At 39.5% G+C, this 13023-nt stretch overlaps 1 long non-coding RNA gene across 3 annotated transcripts in view; it reads left to right on the forward strand.

The window, feature by feature from the left end:
* LOC118147328 (uncharacterized) overlaps positions 1-13023 on the forward strand; it is a 167899-nt gene that overhangs the window by 105537 nt on the left and 49339 nt on the right. For 2 of the 3 annotated variants that reach the window (XR_013526107.1, XR_013526105.1), the window contains exon 5: positions 12495-12801. The exons of the other annotated variant lie outside the window; for it this stretch is intronic. This is a non-coding gene — a long non-coding RNA (uncharacterized LOC118147328). Of the gene's footprint in view, positions 1-12494; positions 12802-13023 lie in introns of those variants that run through there. 3 annotated transcript variants of the gene reach the window in all.

Consider the following 13023-nt stretch of genomic DNA (forward strand, 5'->3'; position numbering starts at 1 on the left):
TTCAAGGATAGTTTGACAGGCAGGAGGCTAGGGAGTGAGTGCTTCTGACTAGTTGGGGATGAAATCATGGAGGTGTGGAAAACAGTCCTCATGCACTGAGTCCACCTTTTAGTGGGAGCCACAGAAGAGTTGCTGGTCTGAGTGGAGTCATAGTCAGAAATGCAAAAGCCTGAAAAGACATCTTAAAAGGTCGATCTTAGGTTCTTCAATAGTGATGTTATTTACAGGAGTAACTGGGAAGTTGCAAATCTTGTGACCTCCAGAATCAAGGCTGGTAATTGTTTAGCTACAACTGCAGAATTGAGGCCCCTCTCATTCTCCTAACCTAGTCATGTTTCATTAGTTATACAAAAGTAGTTTTGGGAAGGGCTATTATCATTTAACTATAAACTAAATTTCTCCTAACGTCAGCTTAGCCCATGTTCAGGAATGACCTAGGGCAATATGGAGGTAAAGGCAAGATAGAGTTTTGTAGGTCAGATCTCTTTCACTGTCATAATCTTATCATTTTGTTTTTTAATTTTTGTGAAGGCACTTTCAACACTAGAGCCGTGGTTCCCAAAGTGTGGTCCCCAGACTACTATAGTATCATCTGGAAACTTGTTAGAAATGCAGATTCTAAGGGTTTGCCCCAGACCTAATGAATCAGGGGGGTAAAGACCAGCACTCTTTAAAAAATCTTCCAAATGATTCTGAAATATACTGAATCAGATAATTTATTTGACCTCTCAGTTCAAATATGTGAACTCTCAGAGCCTCAGTTTACTTATTTGTGAAATGACACTAATAACCTGCCTTGTGGATTATTCATGACTTAAAGTAGGTACTTTAAAATGTTTGCTACTTATATCAGTCTGAAAATTCTTCCAGAATTACAGATGGCAAACTCACAATGTTAAAGAGTCCAGTGAAGACACAGATGTGGGCAAAGTTAACAAGACAATTCCCAAGAGTCAATTAGCTATAGTGTCCATACAGGCCAGGTGGACTGGAGTATGGAGAGATACCCACATTGTGAACTATACAGGTGTTATAGGACCTGCAGTTATTTTAACTCTCCTTTATGTATATTTATCCTCCTCACTGGACTGGGAATTCCTCAAGGGCAGAGACCATGACATCCAAGTTTATTTTTCTATTTCCAGAACACAGTAGGTTTCCAATTCATGTTTAATAAAGGATCACATAAGTTAAAACAAGAAGTCTTTGTATTGTCCTGACACATCAGAAAAGAGAGAGGAGGGAACTGACAACGACATAGCAACTCCTTTTGCCATGAACCAGCCCACAGGATTTGTCACCAGCCCAGAGCAAATTGTTCCAGTTCCTTCCTTAGATTTGTGCCTCTTTTAAAACAAAGGCATAATGCATGAGGCTAAAGATGGAGTCTCAGCAGCACCTCTTTTCTGGATATTGCTATTTCAAGCTCCCTTCTGCTGGGCCCACAGCTCCATTGCAATGTATATATGCCTCACTGGAACAAAGTTTGTTCTAGGTTTGGCCAGTTTGATAATTATCTTCCTTCTGGCAGGCAGGTCAGTGAAAAGATGAGAAAGTAACTGGCTTCCTGTGACTTACTGAGTAAATTACCCCTCAGTTTACATATAAATGTATTGAGGCTCAGAGAATGCAATAGTTAGCCCAAAGCAACACTGTACTTGTGGGTCTAATTATAACTCAGGAAAGAATGTGACTCTTCTGCTCTGTTTAGGCAGAGTGCTTTAATTAATCTCTCTTATTTCTCTACATAACACTGAAAGTCTGAACACAGGGTTGTGGTCAGCTAAGGAAATTACATACATTCCATCCATTTGTTCTGCCTTGTGACAAAACCCTTTCAGAGTCTAGTATTAACAATTGAATTCCTCTGTCACCTCAAAACTTTTTCTTCCTTTCTATATATCCCTTTCTCATCCTAAAGTTGTTTTCCTAATCCAATTTTCTGTTCCTCTTTATTTAATGAGCAATGACCAGCATATGTTCAGGAAATATTTAGTTTCAGTTTTAGTCCTCATTTGAACTCCAGTTTGGTTCTACTATCTACCTGTCTCTACCCAATTAACACTTGTTTTAGTCATCCTGACCTTCTTAGGCTACTTAACTTCCCTCCAGCATGTTTAGAGTATTATCTAAAGACTTCAGTATGATCTCCTGGGATCTGTTCTTCAATTGATTCGTCATTTCAGTTTGTCAAAAATCATACTCCCCATGGTGAACAAGCTGGCTCATTTCCTCCTGTTTCCTCTGCCTCCAGTCAGTAGCACCTTCCTAGGAGCATTTACTCAGAGGTTTGCTTGGCTCAGCATATCATTCTGAAGGCTTTAAGTTGTACTTGACAAGAGTATCAGTGTTAAATAAAATTTACAGGAGGCCATTGGTTTGGACTGAGCTCCCAATAGACCAAACCAAAATGGAATCATGCATGCGGAAGTTCCATGCCACCAAGCAGAAACAAAATTGTTTAACTGACCTTCCAAGAAATCAGGAGAGAGAGAAATAATAGCCAAATCCCTAAACAGGCCAGTTTTATTGGGTGTGATAAGGAAGTCTCCTCTGCTTCAGCCTTTACAAGAAAAGTAACTTGGAAATGACCAATCAGCTATTTGTTCTCTATTTCCGCTTTCCTCTGCCCTTTTGGGTCTGTAAAACCAACCTCCTCTGGTCAGCTCATCAGAAAAATCATTCTATTTTATAGAATGAGGTGTTGCCTTATTCTAGAATGACAAATAAATAACAATTTGAATATTTAAATTTGTTGTAACTTTGTCTTTTGACCTCAAACATATTAATAAACCCAACAGCCATTTTTTCTCTCATTTTCTTAATCTGTCATTAGCATTGACACCACTGTGTCTCCAAAAACGTTTTTTTCTTCTACTGTGATACCATGCCTTCCTGGTTTTCTTGCTATTGCACTGTCCTTTGCTGACTCCTTCTCCTCTACTCAATGTCTGAAGGCTGTGGCACCCCAGTGTTTCTACACAAGCATTTCTGAAGATGAGTAGATATGAAAATCACTAAGATTGAGGAGATTAAGAAGCAAAGAGTAAAAGGTTTGAAGAAAGTTGCTCACACAGACCTTGAAATCACCCTAAAACATGGCAGGCAGTGGGGTAGAGAGAGCAGCTATGAGCCAGATGTCAGATAATTGATAACTTTGAAGATCGGAGGCATATATGAGAAAGCCTAATGGTAAGAATCAAAGAAAGCCTGAAGGGCTGTAATGTCCTTGGAACTCCCCCTCTCAACTCCTGATAACTTCATTCATTATTGACTTTTTTCATCAGATCTTCTCATAGTAATTTAATGAATGTACATTTATGATACTTGATTTTATTCACCTTTCAATAAATATGTCACCATATGTCGCTCTGTACTATTTCTTGTCTTTGGCCATATTGTAAGCTCAGGACCCCAGGAGAGAAGGAACTAGTCATATATCTTTTACCATTGCCTGTCTATGCAACCTCACATAACTTATAGAATAATACCTCACACAGATCTGAATGAGAGGCTCAATAGGTATTAATATGCTTGTGGGAACAGTATTATCTTTTCCCTCAGGGTTGTAAAGTTGTTTTCTTCTATGAAATTCACTATACCTTCTTTTCCCATTAGTGGTCGTCAGCCCATCTGGACAGATCCAGTGCAGCTATGCACTCAGGGTGGTAAAGTGGGACTGAGAGCTAAAGGATGCTGTGCTGCCCTTTATTGTGAGTCTGGCCTTGCATATACTGATCCTTAAGCCTCTTGTGTACAGAATAATCTGGGGGAGTATCTGTCTTTATGCTCAGGAAAGTGACCAGAACTGTTCCATTCTTCTCACAGGAATGGAACAGTTTTTGGAAGAAGGGAAGGCATCATCCCAGTGACTAGAGAGCCCAGCCCATCCTTCACCTAGGACTTTAGTGACTTTACAAATCAGATCAATCCAACAGGTACCCAAAGCAGCCTTTCCACTCTTTATCTTCTTCTACCATATTTTCATTTGCCTAATCATAGTGGATAATGTCTTTGGAACAGTTTCACTTTTTTATTCAAAAATATGTGTTGCATCCCCAGGCAATAGAGATGAATAAAATTCATGACCTGCTTTTAAAGAGTTTACAATTCTGTGTATGTATATGTGTGTAAGGGAAACTAAAGTCAACAGCTTAATCAGAGAAGCAAGTAATAGAGTTCGTGAACACAAAGAAATTTATAGGAGTACAAGGAAATGGTGCCTATCCCAGAGTGCAGTACACTGAAAGGTTCTCAGGAAACATGAGCCTGGGCCGAGTGCTGTGGAACTAAGAGGCAGTAACCAGCAGAGTCTGGAGTTCTAGACAGAGCTTGTGCTCAGGAACAGGGGTGCAATCGCAGGGAGCATCTGGGAACTGCCTCAGAACGGCATATTCTCTCACTACATCTGGGTGTTCTAGACATGAACGTTAGAAACTTAGCTTCCTTGGTGTAGATTTAGGACTTTTAAAGATGGCCAGAGGCATGATTTCAATGAGTAGATTAAGGATCAGGACTGGAAAAGGCTATTTAAAAACATTCTATAAAAGCAATAGCATTTTTGAAGATTCTGCAATTCACCAGGACTCATGTAAAGCTCTGATAGAGAAGACTAAAAGAGAATCTGTTTTTCTACTTCTTCCAGCCCAGTTAGAGAAAATGGGAAATTAAATAGTACTTATAGTAGTCAGGGTTTTCCAGAGAAACAGAACCACACAGCATACACACATATACAGATTTATTATGGAAATCGACTTACACAATTATGGAGGCCAGGAAGTCCCACAACATACCATCTGCAAGCTGGAGAACCAGAAAAGCCAGTGGTATAATTCAGCCTGAGTCCAAAGGACTGAACCAGGGGAGCTGATGCTCTAAACAGTCTGAGGCCAAAAGACCAAGAACCAGGAGGGGCCACAAGTGTCTCTAGATGTCTGAGGGTTGCAGAAGATGGACATTTCAGGTTAAGGAAAGATAGATAAAATTTAACCTTTCTCTACCTTTTTGTTTTAATTTGGCCATCAGTAAATTAGATGGTGTCTGCCCACCTAAAGGAGTGGGATTGGATCATCTTTATTCAATCTACTGATTTGAAGACTAATCTATTCCAGAAACACCCTCACAGACACACCCAGAAATAATGTTTTACCAATTATCTGGTATCTGTGTAAAGACCCAGTCAAGTTGACAAATCATAGTTCAAACTATAATAGTACTCTTAATCATTATAGTACTCATTTTTCTGGGGATTCTCTCAGTGAGTGAATATGTGTGGAACTCATTAGGGTAAGGTTACAGCAGCAGCCCCTACTAGACATTAAGAGAGATTCAGTTCAACAAATGTGTACTTCATGTCTTCTTTATCCAGGCACAGTTCTAGGCACTGTAGATACTGAAAGCAAAAAAGCAGGTTCTGAGGCCACTGAGCAGGATGACTTGTCTTTTGCCTTCACAATCACCTCATAGCCAGGATTACTGAAGAGAGCTACCCAAGATTGCAGGTCTAGATGACAATAGCAGCCACTTGACCTGAGTCTTTTCAGAAGTAGGACGGCTCCTTGGGCACTCTGGGACCTGAAGCTTCATAATTAAAGAACATAATATCAAGCTCGTGTAATAATTGTTGCAGACCCAAGAACATAAATGGATTAGCCACAAAATCCCCTGCCATTTGTGCACCTCTGTAACTGGCTGTCATATTGTATCCCTTGTCACTGAGAAATGTGGATGCCAGCTTTCTAAGTCTGACATGAGCAAATCTCCTTTCTGTCTCCATCCCCCATCCAGCACTCTTTGTGCATGTTGAATTTATGGCTGCATTTCTATTAGTTCCCAGCAGTATTCACTAGATTAAAGCTGCATCAGAAATTGGATTTTTTTTTCTACTTTTGCCCCTGAAGAGTGTAATAAAAAAATAACCCAATAAATCTGGCAAATTAGCAATAAGATCTCAAACTTTGGGGCATATGTGCAACTATGCTATCAGGGAAGAAATGTAAAAGTATTGACAGCTGAACCAATCAGATTACATATTACTATTTACAAGCCCGAAAGATAAAAGACAATTCTTCAATCTAAATTGAGCCAAGCTCACCACAAGGAAAAAAAAAGTCTCAGGGGTAGAGAATATCAGTGTTTTATTTCCTCTGTAGCTACCATAATCTTAGGTAAAGTAGAAGTTTGAAAGATTGTGGCTTAAATTTACTTTTCCAAGTTGGGAACTTGGACAGATTTGGATTTGGGTCCACTTTCCCTCACAGACCTACTGGCTGTGGTATTGTAGTAGAATTGGACAAACTACCTTATCCTGATATATGTTCCCTTGATTGTAATAAAAGAAATACTAATTCCAAATTGAGAAACAGCTCTTAAAAAGGGAATGTTAGAAGCTTATTCATTCCACTTTACTTGAAAAACAACTAGAAAGCTTGGGGCCATGAAGTAGCTTCTTGTTTGGGGGTCTATAGTTGTGTAAGTTGTGAGCAGTAAACCTCCCTGTCTTTATTGCTCATCTTCCATCTAAAGTATTTCTCTTCCCTGACAGTGGCTTACAGCTCTCTCTGCAGTAGCCATTATAGACGTAGTCAAAGCAAGGCAGAAAACAAATCACTGCTCCCTAAATCTTCCATATTAAAATATACAGATACACACACACACATACACGTGTGCCCATGCACACTAAGTGTAGATCCTCTTGTGGCTTTGTTGGGAATCTTATCCTTGCATTCAGCATTTGTTCAGCATATACCACGCTCACAGGTCCCAGGCCCTTTGTTGAACATTCAGTGGCAAAATGTAATATAGTTTATATAGTACAACATGAATGGTAGGTGTTTAATGAAAATTTTCTAAAAGCAGAAAGGGACAGAAGGAAAAGAAGGGAAGGGGAGGGGAGGGGAGGAGGAAAGGGAAGGGAGGAGGGAAGGAAAAGAAGGGAGGAGAGAAGTGAAGGGAAGGGAGGAGGGGAGTGAAGGGAAAGGAGGAGTGGAAGGGAAGGGAGGGAAGGGAAGGGAAGGGAAGGGAGAAAGGACTTATAATCTGTCGTCTACCAATCTAGTCCTCATTCATATTAGTAAATCTCACGAAAGGCTACAAGCCTAATGAGAATCATGATGGATGCCAGGTAAGCAAGGAAGAATGTTGTGGTAATATTGAATTTGCTTTGTGAATCACAAAGGTGGGTTTAGTGGCCTTGTGTTATGACAAGACTTTTTGTGTTTGCCGTGTGTTTGCCGTGTGTGTGTGTGTGTGTGTGAGAGAGAGAGAGAGAGAGAGAAATACATGAATCAAACAGACATACTACAAGTATAATTCAAAAGCCTGGCCTTTATGTGTTTAGTCATTTTAGTTACTGCTTTTTAAAATAATTTTAGAATCACAATTTTTTTCGTCTCTCAGTCTTATTTCTCCTCCTTTCCTAAGACCTATTATTTCTTAACCAAATAGGCTATGCTACCATAAATGATTGGCAGTGAGAAACGTCAGCTGTCAGCAAATTAACACTAGCTGGTGTAAGTGCATATGGGAGTTTGGCCGAGGATCCCAGCTCAGCTGGAAAGAGGGGATCTTGGAAGTTACAGAGACAGCTGTCCTTCACAATAAATGTTAGGAAAGACAATTTGGACCCCTTCCAGTTGGTATGCCCTGAGCAAGGAACAAAGTTGACAGAAATGAATTGGCAATTCCGCTGTTATTTTGGTAATCTGATCAATATATACAGCTGAGCAAGATTACTGGCCTACTGATGGAATTCCAGGCCTAAGGCAGACAGAACTTAGACTAGGCGGGAGTACTAAAAAGCTGCCTTCCCAACTTATCTTTAGGCTCCAGAATTTTGGAGGAAGACACAGTAGAAAAGGAACAGTGTGCCTCTGACCTTTGGCCAACATGCTCTGCACCTTACTGAGGATACAAGATGGAGGCTATGTATATGAGATAGGAGATGAGTCAAAACTAACATCAAATGAAAACGTAAAGGAAAGTTTCAGGAAGGTAAGGGGTTGAAGATTAGTGCTTATTGGCTTACAGGAACACATGTGCTTTCTTCATGACCCAAATTTTAGGGAAATTGGTGTTTCCAACTTCACTCAACTTACAAATATAAAAACAACTGGCTAACAGTTGGGAAGATTGTGAATTTATGGACAATTGCAGTGGCAAGATGTAAAATGCTCTGCATAATTGAGTATCCAGCAAAGACTGGGCCAACCAATTTCTGAGAGCAAAGAAACAAAAAACAAAACAAATTGCCATTTTAAAAGACATAAGTCATTTCTGCTTCTGGGGTTAGCCTTTAGGGCAGAGAATCTCTTTGTTCTAGGAAAGAATGATTTGCAAAGCCTATTTGGTTACACAGATGTAAGGCAAGCATTAACCATTTTTCTTAGGGGTAGCAACAGCTCTTTCTGGATATGGGGAATTTTGCTGAGTTTGAATTCTAAAGTGTAGACAGTTCAGGAGATTTTTAGTAATTGATGGAAAACAAGAATAAGGTAGGCTAGTTATCGTCATGTGATGAACAGCAGGGGAGCTAGGTAAGGAAATCATCCACCAAGGGACTCGGAGTCTGATTTGGGTATTTGGTCTTTAGGAACTGTCTCTTTTCTGCAGCAGCAACAGCAGCAGTTGGAAGACCTAGTCTGTATTTTAAAAGTAACTCCAATAAAAGCAGTGTTCCCTCTAGAGGCCAAAGGAGAGATATTGGCAATATCCATCAGCATCTGCAAAGTTTGTTGGGTGGGGTGGGGGGTTGGAATGCTATGGTCTGAATGTGTCCCCCATAGTGTATATATTACAACGTAATCACCAATATAAGAGTATAAAGAGGTGGGGCCTTTAGGAAGTGATTAAGTTAGGAGGGTGGCACCTCATGAATGAAATTAGGGACCACATTATAAAGCTTGAGGAAGAATGGGTTCACTCTCTTCTGCTCTTCCACCATGAAAGGACACAGTATTCATCCACCTTTGCCCTTCTATTCCTCCTGCCATATATACAAACTGCTAAATGGCACCATGTAAGGAATGGGTCCTCACCAGACACCATGCATGGCTGCTGGTGTCTTGGACCTCCAGCATCCAGAACTGTAAGGAGTTAAATTTCTGTTCTTTATAAATTACCAGTCTTGGGTATTTTGTAATAGCAGCACAATGGACTAAGATATATACCAATGTTTTAGGGTCTCATTCACCACATTCTCAAATTAAGGCTGGGTGCCATCGCTCATGCCCGTAATCCCAGCACTTTGGGAGGCCAAGGCAGGTGGATCACCTGAGGTCAGGAGTTCGAGACCAACCTAGCCAACATAGTGAAACCCTGTCTTAACTAATAACACAGAAGTTAGCCAGGCATGATGGCATGCTCCTGTAGTCACAGGAACTCAGGAGATTGAGGCAGGAGAATTGCTTAAACCTTGGAAGTAGAGCTTTCAGTAAGCCAAGATCATGCCACTGCATTTCAATCAGGGCAACAGAGTTTTGAGACTCCATATCCAAAAAAAAAAAAAATCAAATTAAAGAACAGAGGTCTAAAAGTCTGGCAGGCCCAAAACAAACAAGGTACATCTCTCTATGTGAACTATCTCTGCTTGGCTTTCATGATATACTTTCCTTAATATCACTTTTATTTATTTTTTTTTTTGGCAGTGACATCAACTTCTAGAAGTAGGGCAAAATCTAAACTATCTCCTGATTTTGAGAGCTGGATTAATAAATGGTTGAATGCCCTAAAGGCATCCTTAGGAAAGAAACCTAAAAATAAAGTCCAGGAAATTCACAAGTCCGGAAAGTTAGCTCAGATGTATTTCTTTCTGGCCGAAGGCAGCATGGTATAGGATTTGGAGCCAAAACTCAAGTCTTAGGTCTGCTGCTTAATATATTTGTATGACCTTGGACAAGAAGCATTGCCTCTTTGAGTCTCAACTTCTCCAACTTTAAAATGAAAATGTAATAACCAGCACACAAGATTGTTCTGATTATGAAGTGAAACCACATATTTGAAAAGGAACTTATAAACTCTATTTACTATTCATAACAAATTATGATCTTAAAGGGGCCTAATTTGGAGAGTCAGAAATAGGCACTAAAATAAAACATTCTGCCTTTATAGGTGTAGATAAGATAGGAGTGGTAAAATATTTAGCAGGAAAGAAGGAGACTGAGCATCAGATGGCAGAGAAGAGACTAAATAAATAGCGCTATGTGAAGACCCCCATACTTGAGCTGAGAGTGGTGCAGAGTCAAGCAATCCAATCAGACATGGCTGTCACTGCACAACTAGGCATTTTCAGTACTTCAGGGTCTAGCCGGAACCATCTCTTGTAGCTTGTCAAGGGTCAGAAACATTGGAGAGGTGAAGAATTCAGCTCTTGGGAAATCTATTCAACCAAATGTAAGTTTGAAAAAAGAAAGAGAAAAAATCTTATATAAAAACTCTTTATTGGTGATAGAGGGCACAAGCTGTTGAGGTGAGATATTTATTTTGCTGCACACTGTCTGTAAAGCAATCTCTTCTCTTAGAAAACGATGTTTCTATTGGACTCTGAGCTATTTGTCATTCTGGGCCCCAAACAGAATATTTTTTATAAGAACATCAGAAATGCCATGCTGGATCAAACCAATGGTCCCTTTAGTCCCATGTTTTGCCTTTGAAAGTGGTACCAAGGGAGGGTTCACGAGAGGACACAGATGCTCTATTTTAGTGGCTTTAAAACATTTTTGACTGTGGCTCATAGTTAGAAATAGAGATCACATTGTAATCCAGTTCTCACACTCATACACACGCACAAAAACACACCTATACATACTTATGTATATAAAACTAACGCTTTGTATTCTATTCTGTTCTCTTTTTTTTTTTTTTTTTAACTACTGGCCCCAACCCACTAAACTGATTTCATGGCTCATTAATAGGATCACAACTGACAGCTTAAAAAACCTTACTCTATTTGCTGTCAGCCTCAAAGGCTAGGGATAGGTCTCTAACACTACTATTTCTTTATTAAAAAAATTTTTTTTGATTATACTTTAAGTTCTGGGATACATGTACAGAACATGCAGGTTTGTTACAGGTTACACAGGCCATGGTGGTTTGCTACACTCATCAACTTGTCATCTACATTAGGTATTTCCCCTAATGCTATCCTCCCCCTAGTCCCCCACCCCACGGACAGGCCCCGGTGTGTGATGTTCCCCTCCCTGTGTCCATGTGTTCTCATTGATCAACTCCAACTTATGAGGGAAAACATGCGGTAACACTCCTATTTCTATTTAACCCTGAGGCTCTATTACTCATGAATTGACCTAAAGCTACCTTGCGGGAAAATTAGTTATGCAAGGGTGAATACTCAATATGAAGCAAAACTGAATCTTACTTGTATTCTGTAGTATACTTCATAATATATATGCAATCGAAACATCAAGGTGAAGAACAGCAGGCTTGGATTTCTTTTTCTTCCTCAGAGATTCCACCTCTATGGCAGAGACGCTACAGAAAGAAGCTTATACTGGATTACACTTGGTGAGAGTGAGAGACAGTGAACATTTCTAGAGGGTTAATTGAGGTTTATGACAGGGACCTTTAGGCACTGATTTATCAAATATATATTAATTGTGTCATTGGCTGTATTTCTCATACATAGCCACAACATCATGTTCCATCTTATATGCTTTTCTTCAATGTGACTTCACCATATCCTATTAAGAGGGATTGAACTTGATAGACTTAGTTACTGTTTAGAGCAAAAATATGTGCAGGAAGCAACCAGTGCCAGTTCTACAGATAGTCCTTCAGTGGCCTGGCAACACCTACTTCCTGCCTGTGGGAGACCAGCCACCAGGTAAGAAGTATAACTACTCAGAAATCATCACGTGAGAACTCCAGGCTATGTTAAGAGGCCCTGGAGTGTACGATGTCATGTGGAGAGATAGAAAGAAGCCAAGGACCACCAAAATGCCCACGTATATGGAGATCCTACACTCTCAACTATAGAGACCAATCAGCCAGTAAAATTTTTCCTGAATTCTTGACTAGAACATTTTAAATAAAACAATAAATTTTTATTTTAAGCATCTAGGCAGTAAGGTGGCTTGTTATGCAGAAATAGATAATCACAACAATGATCCATATCATGTAATCTGAAGTTCCATAGATTAACAAAAAAGATTGAATTTTGTGATTTACTTTTGAGTTTCAATAGTTTTATTTTCCAGTAACAAAGTGAATCTGGTAATTATGTAAATTAAAATATGATTGTGTAGTCAAAAGATAGTTATGCAATTTTAAGGTAGTACTCTTTTCACCGATATTTGTATTTCACTAGTATCTATCTGTTACTTTCTCTTTTCTTTTCTACTGGTACTTAGTATGTGCTAAGCATTAAGCACTCTTCTGGGCACTGGAGAATATAGAAGTTAAGGAGACACCATCCTTGATATTGAATGAACCAATTTGTAACAAAAGAGACAAGCAAAAAGATATCATTTTTTTTGCATTAGGATCAAGAGAGTTACTCAAGAAGACTTCGCAGAGATGACTTCTAAGCTGGATTTGTGAGAATGAGCATGTCAAGAAGAAGTTTTGGAGAGGAAACACGATACAGAGAACAAAATAGTGAAACTCCAAACAGAGAAGGCAGACTATTCAAAGGCAAAAAGAAATGAAAGTGTGGTGGTCTGGGTGTAGTTCTAGTGATGTACCATCAGTGATCACACAGGAATAGAGAAGCTTTGCATCTTTGGGGTCATATTACAAAAGGCTTTGGATGCTATGCTAGGAAATCTAGACTCAAACTAGCAAGTGATAAGAAACTCAGGTGATACTTTATTTTATGTTTATTTTATTTTATTTTATTTTATTGAGATGGAGTCTCCCTCTGTCGCCTAGGCTGGAGTGCAATTATGCAATCTCAGCTCACTGAAAGCTGTGCCTCTTGGGTTCAAGTGATTCTCCTTCCTCAGCCTCCTGAGTAGCTGGGATTACAGGCAAGTGCCACTACACCTGGCAAAATTTTATATTTTCAGTAGA

The sequence above is a fragment of the Callithrix jacchus genome, chromosome 14 (genome assembly GCF_049354715.1).
Source record: "Callithrix jacchus isolate 240 chromosome 14, calJac240_pri, whole genome shotgun sequence".
NCBI lineage: Eukaryota > Metazoa > Chordata > Mammalia > Primates > Cebidae > Callithrix > Callithrix jacchus.